The sequence below is a fragment of the Engystomops pustulosus genome, unplaced genomic scaffold, assembly GCF_040894005.1.
Source record: "Engystomops pustulosus unplaced genomic scaffold, aEngPut4.maternal MAT_SCAFFOLD_251, whole genome shotgun sequence".
Lineage (NCBI taxonomy): Eukaryota > Metazoa > Chordata > Amphibia > Anura > Leptodactylidae > Engystomops > Engystomops pustulosus.
In genome coordinates, this window is record NW_027285130.1 from 49,202 (window position 1) to 72,783 (window position 23,582).

The 23,582-nt window shown below is 54.4% G+C and overlaps 1 protein-coding gene across 1 annotated transcript in view; it reads right to left on the reverse strand.

The window, feature by feature from the left end:
• Positions 1-21,694, reverse strand: part of LOC140110328 (sulfotransferase 1C2-like) — a 40,342-nt gene extending 18,648 nt beyond the window's left edge. Inside the window, exon 1 of the mRNA XM_072132171.1 lies at positions 21,603-21,694. The gene's annotated coding sequence lies outside the window, so the exon portion shown is untranslated. The remainder of the gene's footprint in view (positions 1-21,602) is intronic.
• Positions 21,695-23,582: the final 1,888 nt, after the last annotated feature.

Sequence of the window (23,582 nt, forward strand, 5' to 3'; positions counted from 1 at the left end):
GGGTCCAGAAACTGTATTACTGGGTCATGAGGGACCAGAAACTGCATCCCTGGGTCACAAGGGACCAGAAACTGCATCACTGGGTCACGAGGGTCCGGAAACTGCATCACTGGGTCAAGAGGGACCAGAAAATGCATCCCTCGGTCATGAGGGTCCGGAAACTTCATCCCTGGGTCACGAGGGACCAGAAACTGCATCACTGGGTCACGGGGTCCAGAAACAGCATCACTGGGTCACAAGGGACCAGAAACTGTATCACTGGGTCATGAGGGACCAGAAACAGAATCACTGGGTCACGAGGGACCAGAAACTGCATCACTGGGTCACGGGGTCCAGAAACAGCATCACTGGGTCACAAGGGACCAGAAACTGCATCACTGGGTCACGAGGGTCCAGAAACTGCATCACTGGGTCAAGAGGATCCAGAAACTGCAACAGTGGGTCACAAGGGACCAGAAACAGCATCACTGGGTCATGAAGGTCCAGAAACTGCATCACTGGGTCTTGAGCGTCAAGAAACTGCAACACTGGGTCACAAGGGACCAGAAACTGCATCACTGGGTCACAAGGATCTGGAAACTGCATCACTGGGTCATGAGGGACCGGAAACTGGGTTACAAGGGACCAGAAACTGCATCACTGGGTCACAGGGGACCCCAAACTGCATCACTGGGTCATGAGGGTCCAGAAACTGCATCACTGGGTCAAAAGGGTTCAGAAACTGCATCATTGGGTCATGAGGGTCCAGAAACGGTATTACTGGGTCATGAGGGACCAGAAACTGCATCCCTGGGTCACAAGGGACCAGAAACTGCATCACTGGGTCACGAGGGTCCGGAAACTGCATCACTGGGTCAAGAGGGACCAGAAAATGCATCCCTCGGTCATGAGGGTCCGGAAACTTCATCCCTGGGTCACGAGGGACCAGAAACTGCATCACTGGGTCACGGGGTCCAGAAACAGCATCACTGGGTCACAAGGGACCAGAAACTGTATCACTGGGTCATGAGGGACCAGAAACAGAATCACTGGGTCATGAGGGTCCAGAAACTGCATCACTGGGTCACAAGGGTCCGAAAACTGCATCACTGGGTCATGAGGGACCAGAAACTGCATCACTGGGTCACGAGGGACCAGAAACAGCATCACTGGGTCATGAGGGTCCAGAAACTGCAACACTGGGTCACAAGGGACCAGAAACTGCATCACTGGGTCACGAGGATCCAGAAACTGCAACATTGGGTCACAAGGGACCAGAAACAGCATCACTGGGTCATGAAGGTCCAGAAACTGCATCACTGGGTCATGAGCGTCAAGAAACTGCAACACTGGGTCACAAGGGACCAGAAACTGCATCACTGGTCATGAGGGTCCAGAAACTGCATCACTGGGTCAAAAGGGTTCAGAAACTGCATAACTGGGTCATGAGGGACCAGAATCTGCATCACTGGGTCATGAGGGTCCAGAAACTGTATTACTGGGTCATGAGGGACCAGAAACTGCATCCCTGGATCACAAGGGACCAGAAACTGCATCACTGGGTCACGAGGGTCCGGAAACTGCATCACTGGGTCAAGAGGGACCAGAAAATGCATCCCTCGGTCATGAGGGTCCGGAAACTTCATCCCTGGGTCACGAGGGACCAGAAACTGCATCACTGGGTCACGGGGTCCAGAAACAGCATCACTGGGTCACAAGGGACCAGAAACTGTATCACTGGGTCATGAGGGACCAGAAAAAGAATCACTGGGTCATGAGGGTCCAGAAACTGCATCACTGGGTCACAAGGGTCCGAAAACTGCATCACTGGGTCATGAGGGACCAGAAACTGCATCACTGGGTCACGAGGGATTAGAAACAGCATCACTGGGTCATGAGGGTCCAGAAACTGCAACACTGGGTCACAAGGGACCAGAAACAGCATCACTGCGTCATGAAGGTCCAGAAACTGCATCACTGGGTTATGAGCGTCAAGAAACTGCAACACTGGGTCACAAGGGACCAGAAACTGCATCACTGGGTCACAAGGATCCGAAAACTGCATCACTGGGACATGAGGGACCAGAAACTGCATCACTGGGTCACGAGTGATGCAGTTTCCAGATCCTTGTGACCCAGTGATGCAGTTTCTGGTCCCTTATGACCCAGTGATGCAGTTTCTGGTCCCTCATGACCCAGTGATGCAGTTTCCGGACCCTTGTGACCCAGTGATGCAGTTTCTGGTCCCTCATGACCCAGTGATGCTGTTTCTGGTCCCTCGTGACCCAGTGATACAGTTTCTGGTCCCTTGTGACCCAGTGATGCTGTTTCTGGACCCCGTGACCCAGTGATGCAGTTTCTGGTCCCTCGTGACCCAGGGATGAAGTTTCCGGACCCTCATGACCGAGGGATGCTGTTTCTGGACCCCTTGACACAGTGATGTAGTTTCTGGTACCTCGTGACCCAGTAATGCAGTTTCTGGAACCTCATGACCCAGTGATGCAGATTCTGGTCCCTCATGACCCAGTTATGCAGTTTCTGAACCCTTTTGACCCAGTTATGCCGTTTCTGGACCCTCATGACCCAGTGATGCAGTTTCCGGACCCTTGTGACCCAGTGATGCAGTTTCTGGTCCCTCATGACCCAGTGATGCTGTTTCTGGTCCCTCTTGACCCAGGGATGCAGTTTCTGGTCCCACATGACCCAGTGATGCAGTTTCCGGATCCTTGTGACCCAGTGATGCAGTTTCTGGTCCCTTGTGACCCAGTGTTGAAGTTTCTTGACGCTCATGACCCAGTGATGCAGTTTCTGGACCTTCATGACCCAGGAATGCTGTTTCTGGTCCCTTGTGACCCAGTGTTGCAGTTTCTGGATCCTCATGACCCAGTGATGCAGTTTCTGGTCCCCTGTGACCCAGTGATGCCGTTTCTGGTCCCTTGTATCCCAGTTTCTGGTCCCTCGTGACCCAGTGGTGCAGTTTGGGGTCCCCTGTGACCCAGTGATGCAGTTTCTGGTCCTTTGTAACCCAGTTTCCGGTCCCTCATGACCCAGTGATGCAGTTTCCGGTCCCTCATGACCCAGTGATGCAGTTTCCAGATCCTTGTGACCCAGTGATGCAGTTTCTGGTCCCTCATGACCCAGTGATGCAGTTACTGGTCCCTCATGACCCAGTGATGCAGTTTCCGGACCCTTGTGACCCAGTGATGCAGTTTCTGGTCCCTCATGACCCAGTGATGCTGTTTCTGGTCCCTCGTGACCCAGGGATGCAGTTTCTGGTCCCTCATGACCCAGTGATGCAGTTTCCGGATCCTTGTGACCCAGTGATGCAGTTTCTGGTCCCTCATGACCCAGTGATGCAGTTTCCGGATCCTTGTGACCCAGTGATGCAGTTTCTGGTCTCTTGTGACCCAGTGTTGCAGTTTCTTGACGCTCATGACCCAGTGATGCAGTTTCTGGTCCCTTGTGACCCAGTGTTGCAGTTTCTGGATCCTCATGACCCAGTGATGCAGTTTCTGGACCCTAGTGACCTAGTGATGCAGGTTCTGGTCCCCTGTGACCCAGTGATGCAGTTTCTGGTCCCTTGTATTCCAGTTTCTGGTCCCTCATGACCCAGTGATGCAGTTTGGGGTCCCCTGTGACCCAGTGATGCAGTTTCTGGTCCCTTGTAACCCAGTTTCCGGTCCCTCATGACCCAGTGATGCAGTTTCCAGATCCTTGTGACCCAGTGATGCAGTTTCTGGTCCCTCGTGACCCAGTGATGCAGTTTCTGGTCCCTCATGACCCAGTGATGCAGTTTCTGGTCCCTCATGACCCAGTGATGCTGTTTCTGGTCCCACTTGACCCAGTGATACAGTTTCTGGTCCCTTGTGACCCAGTGATGCTGTTTCTGGACCCCGTGACACAGTGATGCAGTTTCTGATCCCTCGTGACCCAGGGATGAAGTTTCCAGACCCTCATGACCGAGGGATGCATTTTCTGGTCCCTATTGACCCCGTGATGCTGTTTCTGGTCCCTCGTGACCCAGTGATACAGTTTCTGGTCCCTTGTGACCCAGTGATGCTGTTTCTGGACCCCATGACCCAGTGATGCAGTTTCTGGTCCCTCATGACCGAGGGATGCATTTTCTGGTCCCTCTTAACCCAGTGATGCAGTTTCCGGACCCTCGTGACCCAGTGATGCAGTTTCTGGTCCCTTGTGACACAGGGATGCAGTTTCTGGTCCCTTGTAACCCAGTTTCCGGTCCCTCATGACCCAGTGATGCAGTTTCCAGATCCTTGTGACCCAGTGATGCAGTTTCTGGTCCCTCGTGACTCAGTGATGCAGTTTCTGGTCCCTCGTGACCCAGAAACTGCATCACTGGGTCACAGGGGACCCGAAACTGCATCACTGGGTCATGAGGGTCCAGAAACTGCATCACTGGGTCAAAAGGGTCCAGAAACTGCATCACTGGGTCAAAAGGGTTCAGAAACTGCATAACTGGGTCATGAGGGACCAGAATCTGCATCACTGGGTCACAAGGGACCAGAAACTGCATCACTGGGTCACGAGGGTCCGAAAACTGTATCACTGGGTCAAGAGGGACCAGAAAATGCATCCCTCGATCATGAGGGTCCGGAAACTTCATCACAGGGTCACGAGGGACCAGAAACTGCATCACTGGGTCACAGGGGTCCGGAAACTGCATCACTGGGTCATGAGGGACCAGAAACTGCATCACTGGGTCACGAGGGACCAGAAACAGCATCACTGGGTCATAAGGGTCCAGAAATTGCAACACTGGGTCACAAGGGACCAGAAACAGCATCACTGGGTCATGAAGGTCCAGAAACTGCATCACTGGGTCATGAGCGGCAAGAAACTGCAACACTAGGTTACAAGGGACCAGAAACTGCATCACTGGGTCACAAGGATCCGGAAACTGCATCACTGGGTCATGAGGGACGGGAAACTGCATCACTGGGTCACAAGGATCCGGAAACTGCATCACTGGGTCATGAGGGACGGGAAACTGCATCACTGGGTCATGAGGGACCAGAAACTGCATCCCTGGGTCACAAGGGACCAGAATCTGCATCACTGGGTCATGAGGGTCCAGAAACTGCATTACTGGGTCATGAGGGACCAGAAAATGCATCACTGGGTCACGAGGGTCCGGAAACTGCATCACTGGGTCACAAGGGACCAGAAACTGCATTACTGGGTCACAAGGGACCGGAAACTGCATCACTGGGTCATGAGGGTCCAGAAACTACATTACTGGGTCATGAGGGTGCGGAAACTGCATCACTGGGTCATGAGGGTCCGGAAACTGCAACACTGGGTCATGAGGGTCCGGAAACTGCATCACTGGGTCATGAGGGACCAGAAACTGCATCCCTGGGTCATGAGGGACCAGAAACTGCATCACTGGGTCATGAGGGACCAGAAACTGCATCCCTGGGTCATGAGGGACCAGAAACTGCATCACTGGGTCACGAGGGTCCGGAAACTGCATCACTGGGTCAAGAGGGACCAGAAACTGCATCACTAGGTCATGAGGGTTCAGAAACTGCATCACTGGGTCATGAGGGACCAGAAACTGCATCCCTGGGTCATGAGGGACCAGAAACTGCATCACTGGGTCACGAGGGTCCGGAAACTGCATCACTGGGTCAAGAGGGACCAGAAACTGCATCACTAGGTCATGAGGGTTCAGAAACTGCATCACTGGGTCATGAGGGACCAGAAACTGCATCACTGGGTCATGAGGGTCCAGAAACTGCATCACTGGGTCATGAGGGTCCAGAAACTGCATCACTGGGTCATGAGGGACCAGAAACTGCATCACTGGGTCATGAGGGACCAGAAACTGCATCACTAGGTCATGAGGGTCCAGAAACTGCATCACTGGGTCACATAGGACCAGAAACTGCATCACTGGGTCACGAGGGTCCGGAAACTGCATCACTGGGTCACAAGGGACCAGAAACTGCATCACTGGGTCACGAGGGTCCGGAAACTGCAACACTGGGTCATGAGGGTCCGGAAACTGCAACACTGGGTCATGAGGGACCAGAAACTGCATCACTGGGTCATGAGGGACCTGAAACTGCATCACTGGGTCATGAGGGACCTGAAACTGCATCACTGGGTCACAAGGGACCAGAAACTGCATCACTGGGTCACGAGGGTCCGGAAACTGCATCCCTGGGTCATGAGGGACCAGAAACTGCATCCCAGGGTTATGGAGGGGCCGATATTGGGTCATGATGGACTGTGCATCACTGGGTCATATGGTTCCGGGCACTCCATCACTGCCACTGCTCTGGGGGTCTTCTGGGGGTCCCAGAGGGATGACACAGGAGGACCTTTATTATTATATATTGTAGTGACACATCCCGGAGCGCGGGGGGGCAGGGGGGGGGGCAGGTTACATCACACCGGAAAATATCATCCAGGAAACAAGGAATGTATTATACTCCAGACCGTAATAAAGTGTCCAACACAAATAATCAGGATCTAATATGCAAATATCCCGCAAGGACAGGGGGCGGAGCCTGTCACCAGGGATCAATACATCACCCATTGTCCACAACTACCCCCCAGAGGGTAGACAAGGCAGGACATAGAGCGGCTGCATCACACAATGCACATAGCGCCGCGTCCAGCAGTTTAGGACGACGCATTTCAGACTCTAAAGTCCAGGATTCTCCTGTGATAGGAGGATGCGCTGCCAGATACTGCACAGATTGTGACCTGAAGTGTGAACTGTTACTTATCACTTCCTTCCTGTGCACCTTGAGCCCTCACTGACACTGCAGCTCCTCTAATTGCTATGACACAGTGACCATGAGATAACCCGGGGTGTGATAGTCATGCTGCAGGGCGAGGGGGGCCCCAATAATGGAACCAGCGGGGTCCACATCAGCAGTCATCACAGAACCTCAGCACATAAGAAACTGCACAAAGTGACCTCACCATCTCATTAACCCTCTAGCCCACCAGGGGTGTCATATAAAAGCCCTGTACATCACCAGAAGTGCCATGTATTAACCCTCTATCCCTCCAGGGGTATCATGTATTAACCCTGTATCCCACCAGGGGTGTCATGTATTAATAACCCTCTAGCCCACCAGGGGTGTCATATATCCACCCTCTATCCCACCAGGGGTGCCATGTATTAGCCCTCTTGTCCACCAGGGGTGCCATGTATTAGCCCTCTAGTCCACCAGGGGTGCCATGTATTAGCCCTCTAGCCCACCAGGGGTGCCATGTATTAACCCTCTAGCCCACCAGGGGTGCCATGTGTTAGCCCTCTAGTCTGGTCCTGCACTATAGCGGCTTATGAATAGCATCATGCAGACCTCTACAGTGCCCTAAAAAGGCAATTATTTCAGATTTCCACCTGTCCTTCTGTCCTTACCCAAGTGCCCTGAAAAGGGCAATGATTGCTATGAGAGGAGCCCTCATGAAGAGCAGGAACCTCTCGCTAGCTCTGTCTCCTGTGTGTAATGACATGGGGCCCCGCTCTTACACCCCAGAGTCACATGTCCAGCCTGACCAATCACAGGACACGCCTGTACTTGTTAGGGGGTTGTTTGGTTTCAGGGTCAGGGGTGCAGTTTGCGTTGCTGACCACAGATACATATAGATATATGGGTAACACATGTCAGGGGGGATGACATAAGGGGATGTATTCCATGTTTATGATATATTTTTTTTTGGCACAATAAATTTTTGCATCAGTTTCATTTATTTTTGAGCACTTTTTTCAATGGTATCGAGCTGTAGGGTTTCCGCCCGAACTCTCGGGGTATCTCCGCCCACATTTTTTTTCGGGTCACTTCACTGTAATTTTCATTTTTCATAGATTTTTGTATTTTTTTTCTTAGTGATGTATTTATAAACTAATTGCTGTACTAATATCATGTAATGATGCTTCTGCAATGACCACATATATCCCACGTATATATTCTCCACCCGCTGCTACCACTCATGTCATCTAGACGCGTCCAATGATGGATTTTGTCCCATCCAAGATGGCCGCTCTGTACCATTGAATGGGCTTCTAAAAAATGGCCGCCGCAAGGTGCCGTGCGCATGTCTGGAGTCCTGTGGTCCCTTCCGCTTCCGGCGGGTGTCAATCAGGACCTCGCGATACCCTCTTGGAGTCGCGGATTCGGTGACGCTGACGGCCGGAGGCGGGACAGCCGTGGTCTCCGCACATGCGCCGGCTTAGCACTAATTGCGGTTTGTAGTTCGCCTGTCCACTTTAGATTTAAGGTTGAGGGCGCGGTCACACGTGGCGTTTACTGCATGCGTTTAAAAAACGGATTGCTACAACTGAAGGGAGATTTGCCTAATTAAACAGCTGTTAACACCTGCGTTTACTAAATGTTAACACGTGTGTTAACAGCTGTTTAATTAGGGAAATCTCCCTTCAGCTGTAGCAATGCGTTTTTAAACGCATGCAGTAAACGCGACATGTGACCGCGCGCTGAGTGTTACACACGTGACCGCGCGCTGAGTGTTACACACGTGACCGCGCGCTGAGTGTTACACACGTGACCGCGCGCTGAGTGTTACACACGTGACCGCGCGCTGAGTGTTACACACGTGACCGCGCGCTGAGTGTTACACACGGACCGCGCCCCCCCTGATGAAGCCGGTGCGGCGCGTGCGTTGGGGCGTGGGACAGGGTGCACTGCTGGGGCTGTCATGGCGTCTGGTGGCTGCTGATACATTGTATAACATTAATCTTGTGCATTGGTGTATGTGGCAGTAGCCGCGCCTGTCGGGATAGCCACGTATATACCCCCCCTGATGAAGCCGGTGCGGCGCGTGCGCTGGGGCGTGGGACAGGGTGCACTGCTGGGGCTGTCATGGCGTCTGGTGGCTGCTGATACATTGTATAACATTAATCTTGTGCATTGGTGTATGTGGCAGTAGCCGCGCCTGTCGGGATAGCCTCGTATATACCCCCCCTGATGAAGCCGGTGCGGCGCGTGCGTTGGGGCGTGGGACAGGGTGCACTGCTGGGGCTGTCATGGCGTCTGGTGGCTGCTGATACATTGTATTACATTAATCTTGTGCATTGGTGTATGTGGCAGTAGCCGCGCCTGTCGGGATAGCCTCGTATATACCCCCCCTGATGAAGCCGGTGCGGCGCGTGCGTTGGGGCGTGGGACAGGGTGCACTGCTGGGGCTGTCATGGCGTCTGGTGGCTGCTGATACATTGTATTACATTAATCTTGTGCATTGGTGTATGTGGCAGTAGCCGCGCCTGTCGGGATAGCCTCGTATATACCCCCCCTGATGAAGCCGGTGCGGCGCGTGCGTTGGGGCGTGGGACAGGGTGCACTGCTGGGGCTGTCATGGCGTCTGGTGGCTGCTGATACATTGTATAACATTAATCTTGTGCATTGGTGTATGTGGCAGTAGCCGCGCCTGTCGGGATAGCCTCGTATATACCCCCCCTGATGAAGCCGGTGCGGCGCGTGCGTTGGGGCGTGGGACAGGGTGCACTGCTGGGGCTGTCATGGCGTCTGGTGGCTGCTGATACATTGTATAACATTAATCTTGTGCATTGGTGTATGTGGCAGTAGCCGCGCCTGTCGGGATAGCCTCGTATATACCCCCCCTGATGAAGCCGGTGCGGCGCGTGCGTTGGGGCGTGGGACAGGGTGCACTCCTGGGGCTGTCATGGCGTCTGGTGGCTGCTGATACATTGTATAACATTAATCTTGTGCACTGGTGTATGTGGCAGTAGCCGCGCCTGTCGGGATAGCCTCGTATATACCCCCCCTGATGAAGCCGGTGCGGCGCGTGCGTTGGGGCGTGGGACAGGGTGCACTGCTGGGGCTGTCATGGCGTCTGGTGGCTGCTGATACATTGTATAACATTAATCTTGTGCATTGGTGTATGTGGCAGTAGCCGCGCCTGTCGGGATAGCCTCGTATATACCCCCCCTGATGAAGCCGGTGCGGCGCGTGCGTTGGGGCGTGGGACAGGGTGCACTCCTGGGGCTGTCATGGCGTCTGGTGGCTGCTGATACATTGTATTACATTAATCTTGTGCATTGGTGTATGTGGCAGTAGCCGCGCCTGTCGGGATAGCCTCGTATATACCCCCCCTGATGAAGCCGGTGCGGCGCGTGCGTTGGGGCGTGGGACAGGGTGCACTGCTGGGGCTGTCATGGCGTCTGGTGGCTGCTGATACATTGTATAACATTAATCTTGTGCATTGGTGTATGTGGCAGTAGCCGCGCCTGTCGGGATAGCCTCGTATATACCCCCCCTGATGAAGCCGGTGCGGCGCGTGCGCTGGGGCGTGGGACAGGGTGCACTCCTGGGGCTGTCATGGCGTCTGGTGGCTGCTGATACATTGTATTACATTAATCTTGTGCATTGGTGTATGTGGCAGTAGCCGCGCCTGTCGGGAGAGCCTCGTATATACCCCCCCTGATGAAGCCGGTGCGGCGCGTGCGCTGGGGCGTGGGACAGGGTGCACTGCTGGGGCTGTCATGGCGTCTGGTGGCTGCTGATACATTGTATAACATTAATCTTGTGCATTGGTGTATGTGGCAGTAGCCGCGCCTGTCGGGATAGCCTCGTATATACCCCCCCTGATGAAGCCGGTGCGGCGCGTGCGTTGGGGCGTGGGACAGGGTGCACTGCTGGGGCTGTCATGGCGTCTGGTGGCTGCTGATACATTGTATAACATTAATCTTGTGCATTGGTGTATGTGGCAGTAGCCGCGCCTGTCGGGATAGCCTCGTATATACCCCCCCTGATGAAGCCGGTGCGGCGCGTGCGCTGGGGCGTGGGACAGGGTGCACTGCTGGGGCTGTCATGGCGTCTGGTGGCTGCTGATACATTGTATTACATTAATCTTGTGCATTGGTGTATGTGGCAGTAGCCGCGCCTGTCGGGATAGCCTCGTATATACCCCCCCTGATGAAGCCGGTGCGGCGCGTGCGCTGGGGCGTGGGACAGGGTGCACTGCTGGGGCTGTCATGGCGTCTGGTGGCTGCTGATACATTGTATTACATTAATCTTGTGCATTGGTGACTGTGGCAGTAGCCGCGCCTGTCGGGATAGCCTCGTATATACCCCCCCTGATGAAGCCGGTGCGGCGCGTGCGTTGGGGCGTGGGACAGGGTGCACTCCTGGGGCTGTCATGGCGTCTGGTGGCTGCTGATACATTGTATTACATTAATCTTGTGCATTGGTGTATGTGGCAGTAGCCGCGCCTGTCGGGAGAGCCTCGTATATACCCCCCCTGATGAAGCCGGTGCGGCGCGTGCGTTGGGGCGTGGGACAGGGTGCACTGCTGGGGCTGTCATGGCGTCTGGTGGCTGCTGATACATTGTATAACATTAATCTTGTGCATTGGTATATGTGGCAGTAGCCGCGCCTGTCGGGATAGCCTCGTATATACCCCCCCTGATGAAGCCGGTGCGGCGCGTGCGCTGGGGCGTGGGACAGGGTGCACTCCTGGGGCTGTCATGGCGTCTGGTGGCTGCTGATACATTGTATTACATTAATCTTGTGCATTGGTGTATGTGGCAGTAGCCGCGCCTGTCGGGAGAGCCTCGTATATACCCCCCCTGATGAAGCCGGTGCGGCGCGTGCGCTGGGGCGTGGGACAGGGTGCACTGCTGGGGCTGTCATGGCGTCTGGTGGCTGCTGATACATTGTATAACATTAATCTTGTGCATTGGTGTATGTGGCAGTAGCCGCGCCTGTCGGGATAGCCTCGTATATACCCCCCCTGATGAAGCCGGTGCGGCGCGTGCGTTGGGGCGTGGGACAGGGTGCACTGCTGGGGCTGTCATGGCGTCTGGTGGCTGCTGATACATTGTATAACATTAATCTTGTGCATTGGTGTATGTGGCAGTAGCCGCGCCTGTCGGGATAGCCTCGTATATACCCCCCCTGATGAAGCCGGTGCGGCGCGTGCGCTGGGGCGTGGGACAGGGTGCACTGCTGGGGCTGTCATGGCGTCTGGTGGCTGCTGATACATTGTATAACATTAATCTTGTGCATTGGTGTATGTGGCAGTAGCCGCGCCTGTCGGGATAGCCTCGTATATACCCCCCCTGATGAAGCCGGTGCGGCGCGTGCGCTGGGGCGTGGGACAGGGTGCACTGCTGGGGCTGTCATGGCGTCTGGTGGCTGCTGATACATTGTATTACATTAATCTTGTGCATTGGTGTATGTGGCAGTAGCCGCGCCTGTCGGGAGAGCCTCGTATATACCCCCCCTGATGAAGCCGGTGCGGCGCGTGCGCTGGGGCGTGGGACAGGGTGCACTGCTGGGGCTGTCATGGCGTCTGGTGGCTGCTGATACATTGTATTACATTAATCTTGTGCATTGGTGTATGTGGCAGTAGCCGCGCCTGTCGGGATAGCCTCGTATATACCCCCCCTGATGAAGCCGGTGCGGCGCGTGCGCTGGGGCGTGGGACAGGGTGCACTGCTGGGGCTGTCATGGCGTCTGGTGGCTGCTGATACATTGTATAACATTAATCTTGTGCATTGGTGTATGTGGCAGTAGCCGCGCCTGTCGGGAGAGCCTCGTATATACCCCCCCTGATGAAGCCGGTGCGGCGCGTGCGCTGGGGCGTGGGACAGGGTGCACTGCTGGGGCTGTCATGGCGTCTGGTGGCTGCTGATACATTGTATTACATTAATCTTGTGCATTGGTGTATGTGGCAGTAGCCGCGCCTGTCGGGATAGCCTCGTATATACCCCCCCTGATGAAGCCGGTGCGGCGCGTGCGCTGGGGCGTGGGACAGGGTGCACTGCTGGGGCTGTCATGGCGTCTGGTGGCTGCTGATACATTGTATAACATTAATCTTGTGCATTGGTGTATGTGGCAGTAGCCGCGCCTGTCGGGAGAGCCTCGTATATACCCCTCCGGCTGCCCCACACTGTCCGTATTTGCGTTTGTTTTTAGGTGTCCTTTTTTTTAATGGGGTTTTTTTTTAGTATTTATGTATTTGCTGTAATATACCGCCGATGGAAATTACAATAAAGATTCTGATTTATTTATGGATTGAGGCATATCTGTGCTCTTCTATGGAAGCTTGAGAGGGGCTATTTCTGTTACAGTGTGTCAGGGCAGGAGGGCTGTAGCAGGTTCTGTATTGCGCTGTGTATAGTCAGTGTAGACCTATTTCTGTTACAGTGTGTCAGTGCAGAAGGACTGTAGCAGGTTCTGTATTGCGCTGTGTATAGTCAGTGTAGACCTATTTCTGTTACAGTGTGTCAGTGCAGAAGGACTGTAGCAGGTTCTGTATTGCGCTGTGTATAGTCAGTGTAGACCTATTTCTGTTACAGTGTGTCAGTGCAGAAGGACTGTAGCAGGTTCTGTATTGTGCTGTGTATAGTCAGTGTATATCTATTTCTGTTACAGTGTGTCAGTGCAGAAGGACTGTAGCAGGTTCTGTGTCGTGCTGTGCATAGTCAGTGTAGACCTATTTCTGTTACAGTGTGTTAGTGCAGGAGGGCTGTAGCAGGTTCTGTCTGTACACACTATGCATAGTCAGTGTAGGCCTCTTTCTGTTACAGTGTGTTAGTGCAGGAGGGCTGTAGCAGGTTCTGTCTGTACACACTGTGCATAGTCAGTGTAGGCCTCTTTCTGTTACAGTGTGTTAGTGCAGGAGGGCTGTAGCAGGTTCTGTCTGTACACACTGTGCATAGTCAGTGTAGGCCTCTTTCTGTTACAGTGTGTCAGTGCAGAAGGGCTGTAGCAGGTTCTGTGTCAGTACATGCTGTGCATAGTCAGTGTAGGCCTCTTTCTGTTTCAGTGTGTTAGTGCAGAAGGGCTGTAGCAGGTTCTGTGTCGCGCTGTGCATAGTCAGTGTAGGCCTCTTTCTGTTACAATGTGTCAATGCAGGAGGGCTGTAGCAGGTTCTGTGTCGCGCTGTGCATAGTCAGCGTAGGCTTCTTTCTGTTACAGTGTGTCAGTGCAGGAGGGCTGTAGCAGGTTCTGTGTCAGTACATGCTGTGCATAGTCAGTGTAGGCCTCTTTCTGTTACAGTGTGTCAGTGCAGAAGGGCTGTAGCAGGTCCTGTGTCGCGCTGTGCATTGTCAGTGTAGGCTTCTTTCTGTTACAGTGTGTCAGTGTGCACTGTGCATAATCTGGGACAATTTCCTCTCCATGAATTCACTTTCTCAGAAGAGTTTTATGGCGGCAGATTATTGGTATCAGCGATCGATGCGCTAATCTCTGGGCGCGTCTTATCATCAGACCCACAGGACTGTTATATAAACTTTACTTTCTGCAGGGGGAGGGGCTACAAGCAGAGAGGCGGGGCCTCCAGGACTGTCTGCTCTGGGGTCTGTTTGGTTTCAGGGGTCTTTAGTTATTAAGGAGTCGGGTCTATGGTCCATTTATGGATCTGTACTGGGGTCTTCATTATTTTCAGGGGTCTCTAGTTATTTTGTAGTTTTTAGGGGTCTGGTGAATCCCCTCACATGTAAATCTAGTAGAAATAACAAAGGTTTCTGCCTCCGGATGATTGATTTCATGTGGGAGAATAAAAGGACCTGCTGGTATATATTATATATGAAGAGTGAGGTTAGTAAACCTTACAGGAATCGGCATAGTGTGGGGTGGAGCTGGTGCCCATGGCGGTACCTGAGCCCTGGAGGTAAAAGGACCTGCTGGTATATATTATATATGAAGAGTGAGGTTAGTAAACCTTACAGGAATCGGCATAGTGTGGGGTGGAGCTGGTGCCCATGGCGGTACCTGAGCCCTGGAGGTAAAAGGACCTGCTGGTATATATTATATATCAAGAGTGAGATTAGTAAACCTTACAGGCATCGGCATAGTGTGGGGTGGAGCTGGTGCGCATGGAAGTACCTGAGCCCTGGAGGTAAAAGGACCTGCTGGTATATATTATATATGAAGAGTGAGGTTAGTAAACCTTACAGGAATCGGCATAGTGTGGGGTGGAGCTGGTGCCCATGGCGGTACCTGAGCACGGGAGGTAAAAGGACCTGCTGGTATATATTATTATATATGAAGAGTGAGGTTAGTAAACCTTACAGGAATCGGCATAGCGTGGGGTGGAGCTGGTGCCCATGGCAGTACCTGAGCCCTGGAGGTAAAAGGACCTGCTGGTATATATTATATATGAAGAGTGAGGTTAGTAAACCTTACAGGAATCGGCATAGTGTGGGGTGGAGCTGGTGCCCATGGCAGTACCTGACCACGGGAGGTATAAGGACCTGCTGGTATATATTATATATTATATATGAAGAGTGAGGTTAGTAAACCTTACAGGAATCGGCATAGTGTGGGGTGTAGCTGGTGCCCATGGCGGTACCTGAGGACGGGAGGTAAAAGGACCTGCTGGTATATATTATATATGAAGAGTGAGGTTAGTAAACCTTACAGGAATGGGCATAGTGTGGGGTGGAGCTGGTGCCCATGGCGGTACCTGACCACGGGAGGTATAAGGACCTGCTGGTATATATTATATATGAAGAGTGAGGTTAGTAAACCTTACAGGAATCGGCATAGTGTGGGGTGGAGCTGGTGCCCATGGCGGTACCTGACCACGGGAGGTATAAGGACCTGCTGGTATATATTATATATGAAGAGTGAGGTTAGTAAACCTTACAGGAATCGGCATAGTGTGGGGTGCAGCTGGTGCCCATGGCAGTACCTGAGCATGGGAGGTAAAAGGACCTGCTGGTATATATTATATATGAAGAGTGAGGTTAGTAAACCTTACAGGAATCGGCATAGTGTGGGGTGGAGCTGGTGCCCATGGCGGTACCTGAGCACGAGAGGTAAAAGGACCTGCTGGTATATATTATATATGAAGAGTGAGGTTAGTAAACCTTACAGGAATGGGCATAGTGTGGGGTGGAGCTGGTGCCCATGGCGGTACCTGACCACGGGAGGTATAAGGACCTGCTGGTATATATTATATATGAAGAGTGAGGTTAGTAAACCTTACAGGAATCGGCATAGTGTGGGGTGGAGCTGGTGCCCATGGCAGTACCTGAGCACGGGAGGTAAAAGGACCTGCTGGTATATATTATATATGAAGAGTGCGGTTAGTAAACCTTACAGGAATCGGCATAGTGTGGGGTGCAGCTGGTGCCCATGGCGGTACCTGAGGACGGGAGGTAAAAGGACCTGCTGGTATATATTATATATGAAGAGTGAGGTTAGTAAACCTTACAGGAATCGGCATAGTGTGGGGTGGAGCTGGTGCCCATGGCGGTACCTGAGGACGGGAGGTAAAAGGACCTGCTGGTATATATTATATATGAAGAGTGAGGTTAGTAAACCTTACAGGAATCAGCATAGTGTGGGGTGGAGCTGGTGCCCATGGCAGTACCTGAGCCCTGGAGGTAAAAGGACCTGCTGGTATATATTATATATGAAGAGTGAGGTTAGTAAACCTTACAGGAATCGGCATAGTGTGGGGTGGAGCTGGTGCCCATGGCGGTACCTGAGCACGGGAGGTAAAAGGACCTGCTGGTATATATTATATATGAAGAGTGAGATTAGTAAACCTTACAGGAATCGGCATAGTGTGGGGTGGAGCTGGTGCCCATGGCGGTACCTGAGCACGGGAGGTAAAAGGACCTGCTGGTATATATTATATATGAAGAGTGAGGTTAGTAAACCTTACAGGAATCGGCATAGTGTGGGGTGGAGCTGGTGCCCATGGCGGTACCTGACCAGGGAGGTAAAAGGACCTGCTGGTATATATTATATATGAAGAGTGAGACTAGTAAGCCTTACAGGAATCGGCATAGTGTGGGGTGGAGCTGGTGCCCATGGCGGTACCTGAGGACGGGAGGTAAAAGGACCTGCTGGTATATATTATATATGAAGAGTGAGGTTAGTAAACCTTACAGGAATCGGCATAGTGTGGGGTGGAGCTGATGCCCATGGCAGTACCTGACCATGGGAGGTATAAGGACCTGCTGGTATATATTATATATGAATAGTGAGGCTAGTAAACCTTACAGGAATCGGCATAGCGTGGGGTGGAGCTGGTGCCCATGGCGCTACCTGAGCACGGGAGGTAAAAGGACCTGCTGGTATATATTATATATGAAGAGTGAGGTTAGTAAACCTTACAGGAATCGGCATAGTGTGGGGTGGAGCTGGTGCCCATGGCGGTACCTGAGGACGGGAGGTAAAAGGACCTGCTGGTATATATTATATATGAAGAGTGAGGTAGGGGGAGTGCAGAGAGAGGATCAGGAGAGGTAGGGGGAGTGCAGAGAGCAGCTCAGGAGAGGGTAGGGGGAGTGCAGAGAGAGGATCAGGAGAGGGAGGGGGAGTGCAGAGAGAGGATCAGGAGAGGTAGGGGGAGTGCAGAGAGCAGCTCAGGAGAGGGTAGGGGGAGTGCAGAGAGAGGATCAGGAGAGGTAGGGGGAGTGCAGAGAGAGGATCAGGAGATGTAGGGGGAGTGCAGAGAGCAGCTCAGGAGAGGGTAGGGGGAGTGCAGAGAGAGGATCAGGAGATGTAGGGGGAGTGCAGAGAGCAGCTCAGGAGAGGGTAGGGGGAGTGCAGAGAGCAGCTCAGGAGAGGGAGGGGGAGTGCAGAGAGAGGATCAGGAGATGTAGGGGGAGTGCAGAGAGCAGCTCAGGAGAGGGTAGGGGGAGTGCAGAGAGAGGATCAGGAGAGGTAGGGGGAGTGCAGAGAGCAGCTCAGGAGATGTAGGGGGAGTGCAGAGAGCAGCTCAGGAGAGGGAGGGGGAGTGCAGAGAGCGGCTAAGGAGAGGGTAGGGGGAGTGCAGAGAGCGGCTCAGGAGAGGGTAGGGGGAGTGCAGAGAGCGGCTCAGGAGAGGGTAGGGGGAGTGCAGAGAGAGGCTCAGGAGAGGGTAGGGGGAGTGCAGAGAGAGGATCAGGAGATGTAGGGGGAGTGCAGAGAGCAGCTCAGGAGAGGTAGGGGGAGTGCAGAGAGAGGATCAGGAGATGTAGGGGGAGTGCAGAGAGCAGCTCAGGAGATGTAGGGGGAGTGCAGAGAGCAGCTCAGGAGAGGGTAGGGGGAGTGGAGAGAGCAGCTCAGGAGAGGGAGGGGGAGTGCAGAGAGCAGCTCAGGAGAGGGAGGGGGAGTGCAGAGAGAGGCTCAGGAGAGGGTAGGGGGAGTGCAGAGAGCAGCTCAGGAGAGGGAGGGGGAGTGCAGAGAGCAGCTCAGGAGAGGGAGGGGGAGTGCAGAGAGCAGCTCAGGAGAGGGAGGGGGAGTGCAGAGAGAGGCTCAGGAGAGGGTAGGGGGAGTGCAGAGAGCAGCTCAGGAGAGGGAGGGGGAGTGCAGAGAGAGGCTCAGGAGATGTAGGGGGAGTGCAGAGGAGCTGAGGTTGCAGTGTGCGATGTGTGGGGTGTAGCTGTACTTCTATATTGGTGTATGTGCGCTCTTTTCAGTAAGACCCCTCCCCCAAGTCTGGACCCTCTGTGTCTGTGTCTGGGGGTCCGCACAGTAATTACATCTCATTAACCCTTATAAGTGTAGGACGTACATTTAACACAAATCAGCCCCCAAGGTATCAATGTCAGGACTACAAGACCACCACTAGGGGGAGCTGAGAACCTATACAATGGGGCAGATTTACTTACCCGGCCCATTCGCGATCCAGCGGCGCGTTCTCTGCACTGGATTCGGGTCCGGCCGGGATTCATCAAAGCAGTTCCTCCGATGTCCACCAGGTGGCGCTGCTGCGCTGAAGTCCGCTGGAATGCCTCGAAATACACCGGCCTATCCAGGATGAAGGTGAGTGAAATTTTCGCGACACAATTTTTTTAAAAATGTGGTGGTTTTTCTGAATACGTCGGGTTTTCGTTCGGCCACGCCCCCCGATTTCCGTCGCGTGCATGCCGGCGCCGATGCGCCACAATCCGATCGCGTGCACCAAAAACCCGGGGCAATTCAGGTACAATCGGCGCAAATCGGAAATATTCGGGTAACACGGCGGGAAAACGCGAATCGGGCCCTTAGTAAATGACCCCCAATGTGTCAGGACCTACTCCTGCAGAGTATTACACCCCTGCCTTCTCTAGAGATCTGCAGAGCATCGCTCCTCTACCTCCTCACTGATATATAGTGATATATCCTGCAGATTGCTCCGCTGCAGGGCTCTCTGCAGAGCGTTGCTCTGCCCCTTTGGCCTTTGTGATTACTCAGCAGTGGATGATGGGGGTTGTGTTCCTCTGGGGTCTCATATATCACCCTGCTGATGTTATTGGCTTCCTGACTGATCATTGATGTGGGAGACATCCGGATTTATAGGGATTCGATGTCGGATGCTGCGCTCCCTGCACTTCATGTGATCACATCCGACCTGCACTAACAACAGCGTCAGGTGACCCCCATGACCCTAATGACCCCTATGACTTCTGTGACCCCTGTGATCTGCATATTCTTATTCCTGCCCCTGTCAGTAGGGGGCGAGCCCTTAAAAATGTTTTGCTCTTTGTTTCTTTGCAGCCAGGTGGTCAGACCAATAAAGTTTGAGCCCAGGAACTACTTATTAACAGCGTCATTCCTCACTACCGGTCCCTGTATACCAACAGGAAGTGTCCCCAGAAGTTTGATCGCATCTGGTCCAGATGGTGCGCGACTCCCCATACAGCCTTATAATCACATGTGATTTATATTCCTCTCCATGATGAAGGAGACTGAGCGTGCTGGTGTGTGTGTGTGTGTGACTGATTGTCTATGTGTCAATAGTTGTTTGTGTTGTATCAAGATGTCTGGCTGCAGTATCCTGCTGTTATCTATTGTGTAATATCCCTCAGGTAGTTTTGTAACACAGCAAGAACCTGATTGTTACCATGGCTGTTGTATAATAATCCTGTAATGGGGGGAAGGAAATATGTGGCAGACAATCTTGTTTTCTGGTTTTGTTTATTGTAATTGTATAAAATTTCAAAAATTGCAAAAATAAATACTTTTAAAAAAAAAAAGTTTGAGCCCAGGAATAAGCCCCCTGCCCCCCCAGTAATGGGCACTCAGCCCCCCAGTAATATACCCTCTGCCCCCCCCCCCCCAGTAATGGGCACTCAGCCCCCCAGTAATATACCCTCTGCCCCCCCAGTAATGTGCACTCTGCCTCCCAGTAATGTGCCCTCCCCCCAGTAATGTGCACTCTGCCCCCCAGTAATGGGCCCTCTACTCCCCCAGTAATGGGCCCTCTACTCCCCCAGTAATGGGCCCTCTACTCCCCCAGTAATGGACCCTCTGCTCCCCCAGTAATGTGCCCTCTGCCCCCCAGTAATGTGCCCTCTGCCCTCCCCCAGTAATGTGCCCTCCCCCCAGTAATGTGCCCTCTGTCCCCCCCAGGTAATGTGCCCTGTGCCCCCCAGTAATGTGCCCTCTGCCCCCCAGTAATGTGCCCTCTGCCCCCCCAGTAATGTGCCCTCTGCCCCCCCAGTAATGTGCCCTCTGTCCCCCCCAGGTAATGTGCCCTCTGTCCCCCCCAGGTAATGTGCCTCTGTCCCCCCCAGGTAATGTGCCTCTGCCCCCCCCAGTAATGTGCCCTCTGTCCCCCCCAGTAATGTGCCCTCTGTCCCCCCCAGGTAATGTGCCTCTGCCCCCTCAGTAATGTGCCCTCTGCCCCTCCAGTAATGAGCCCTCTGCCCCCCAGTAATGTGCCCCCTGCCCCCCCAGTAATGGGCACTCTGCCCCCCAGTAATGTGCCCTCTGCCCTCCCCCAGTAATGTGCCCTCTGCCCTCCCCCAGTGATGTGCCCTCTGCCCTCCCCCAGTGATGTGCCCTCTGCCCTCCCCCAGTAATGTGCCATCTGCCCCCTACCCCAGTAATGTGCCCTCTGCCCCCTAGTAATGTGCCCTCTGCCTCCCTCCCCAATAATGTGCTCTCTGCCCCCCCAGTAATGTGCACTCTGCCTCCCTCCCCAGTAATGTGCTCTCTGCCCCCCCAGTAATGTGCTCTCTGCCCCCCCAGTAATGTGTACTCTGCCCCCCCAGTAATGTGCACTCTGTCCCCCCAGTAATGTGCCTCTGCCCCCCCCCCCAGTAATGTGCCCTCTGTCCCCCCAGTAATGTGTACTCTGCCCCCCCCCCCCAGTAATGTGCCTCTGCCCCCCCAGTAATGTGCCCTCTGTCCCCCCAGTAATGTGTACTCTGCCCCCTCCCCAGTAATGTGCCCTCTGTCCCCCCAGTAATGTGCAGATGGTCTCTTCTTCTAATGATGGTCTCCGGTTGCAGTGGTGGTGGAAGCTTGGGGCCTGCAAGGAGCATAGGGTGTAGGCCTGGGGGGATGGAGGAGGCCTGGGGCCTAGGAAGGGGGGGAAGCCTGGGGGGATGGAGGAGGCCTGGGGCCTAGGAAGGGGGGGAAGCCTGGGGGGATGGAGGAGGCCTGGGGCCTAGGAAGGGGGGGAAGCCTGGGGGGATGGAGGAGGCCTGGGGCCTAGGGGGGGAGGCCTGGGGGGATGGAGGAGGCCTGGGGCCTAGGGGGGGAGGCCTGGGGGGGTGGAGGAGGCCTAGGGCCTAGGGGGGGGGCTATGGGGGGGGGGCCTGGGGCCTGAGGGGGGGGGGGGTGGAGGCCTGGAGCCTGCTGATGGCCTGGGTGGGTGTAGGCCTGGGGATTGCTGGTTAGGGGCTAGGGGACCACGGGGGGCATGGGGGGAGGTGCTGCACTACTTACCAAGGTGAGGGGCGTCAGTCCCTGTCCCACGCTGCTCCTCCGCTGCAGGAACCGACAGAGTAATCCGGCGTCGTGGTGATATCCGGGGAGCGCCGCCCATTAACTGACGGGGGCTGGGCCTAATCGCGGGGCCCACGGCCTTCTGGGACGTACAGGGGGTGAGCGGGCGGGGAAGCTGGAGGTAGGGGGGGGGGGGGGGTTCAGGGCCTGATGAAGGCCCGAGGCCTACAATGGCATACTGGGATGAGCGGCGGGGGAGCGATGCGCATGGAGCGAGAGGAGGGTCTGAGGCCTGTTGAAGGCCCGGGGCCTACAGGAAGCCCGAGGCCTACTATAGGCCGCGGAGGACGTCTTCTTCTGCCCAGGGAAGCAGGAGAACCAGGGTTGAGGTGGTCCGGTGGGAAGTCTTCTTGCTGGCCTGCCATGCTCGGCCTCCAGCTCGGCCTCCAGCTGCTCTCCTGCTGGACCGGACTTCTGGAGCTCTCCGGTCAGGTGAGGAGCACTGGCTCGGGGGAGGGTATGTAGTGGCGTCTCAGTGGCCGGACGCTTCAGGTGAGACCTCCTGAGTGGGTTGCAGTGGGGGGTCTGATGTAGCAGTGCTCCAGCTCCTCTGCAGCACCTGAGCCTCAAGAGAGGACATTATGATGGTAGGTGGCGGACAGTAGCAAGGAGGGGGCCCCTCTGATGGCAGAAGGGAAACAGGCCCCTCCACGTGCCCCAATAGCTTTTAAAACCACGGGACGGGCCCCAATAAGCCTGCCCAATCCAGACCCTTCTCTATGCGATTTGGGGCTAATGATTCTTCCAGCTGTTATGGCGGAATAGGCTGAACCTTATCAGGAGGGAGGTTACTTACCGCACGAGGAGACAAGGAGGGTTGTGTATGGTCAACCCTGTGGTGTTCCTAGTGAATACCTTTCTTAAGATCAATGTAGCAAACCTCTGGAAAGAGAGGGCTCCTACCGTGGGTATACTCCTGCAGGGGATGGGCTCCTCCGTGGGTATACTCCTGTAGGGGATGGGCTCCTCCGTGGGTATACTCCTGTAGGGGATGGGCTCCTCCGTGGGTATACTCCTGCAGGGGATGGGCTCCTCCGTGGGTATACTCCTGCAGGGGATGGGGTCCTCCGTGGGTATACCCCTGTAGGGGATGGGCTCCTCCGTGGGTATACTCCTGTAGGGGATGGGCTCCTCCGTGGGTATACTCCTGTAAGGGATGGGCTCCTCCGTGGGTATACTCCTGTAGGGGATGGGCTCCTCCGTGGGTATACTCCTGTAGGGGATGGGCTCCTCCGTGGGTATACTCCTGCAGGGGATGGGCTCCTCCGTGGGTATACTCCTGCAGGGGATGGGCTCCTCCGTGGGTATACCCCTGTAGGGGATGGGCTCCTCCGTGGGTATACTCCTGTAGGGGATGGGCTCCTCCGTGGGTATACTCCTGTAGGGGATGGGCTCCTCCGTGGGTATACTCCTGTAGGGGATGGGCTCCTCCGTGGGTATACTCCTGCAGGGGATGGTTTCGGCCTTTCTTCCAGGAATGGGAGACAGGAGGACAAGTGAAGGATCTTCGTACACCGCATGGGCATCTTCCGGCTTACGCTACCCCGGTTCTGAAGGTGATTCACCGGTGGGGTCTGGGAATGTGGGAGATCAGGACCATGTCGAGGAAAGTCCTTGACAAGAGGGTTCTGTTGACCCATTTCCAGAAGCCTCTGGCCCTCAGGGATTGCCCAAGTCGGGATCTGGGGGTGGGTTTGAGTTTATTGAATTCCATCAGGATCCCCTTGAAGTTTTGGGACTTGACTTGGCGCTGCTTCCATGGAAAGCTGTGTGTGAGGGACAATCTGAAGTGTAGGAGCTCTGAGGAAAGGGGTTGTCCCCGGGAGGAGTGCGGTGGCCTGCTGGAGAGCATGGACCACTTCCTGCTTCAATGCCCCTTTAACATAGAGGTGTACAACCGGGTGGGCGCTTCCATCCATT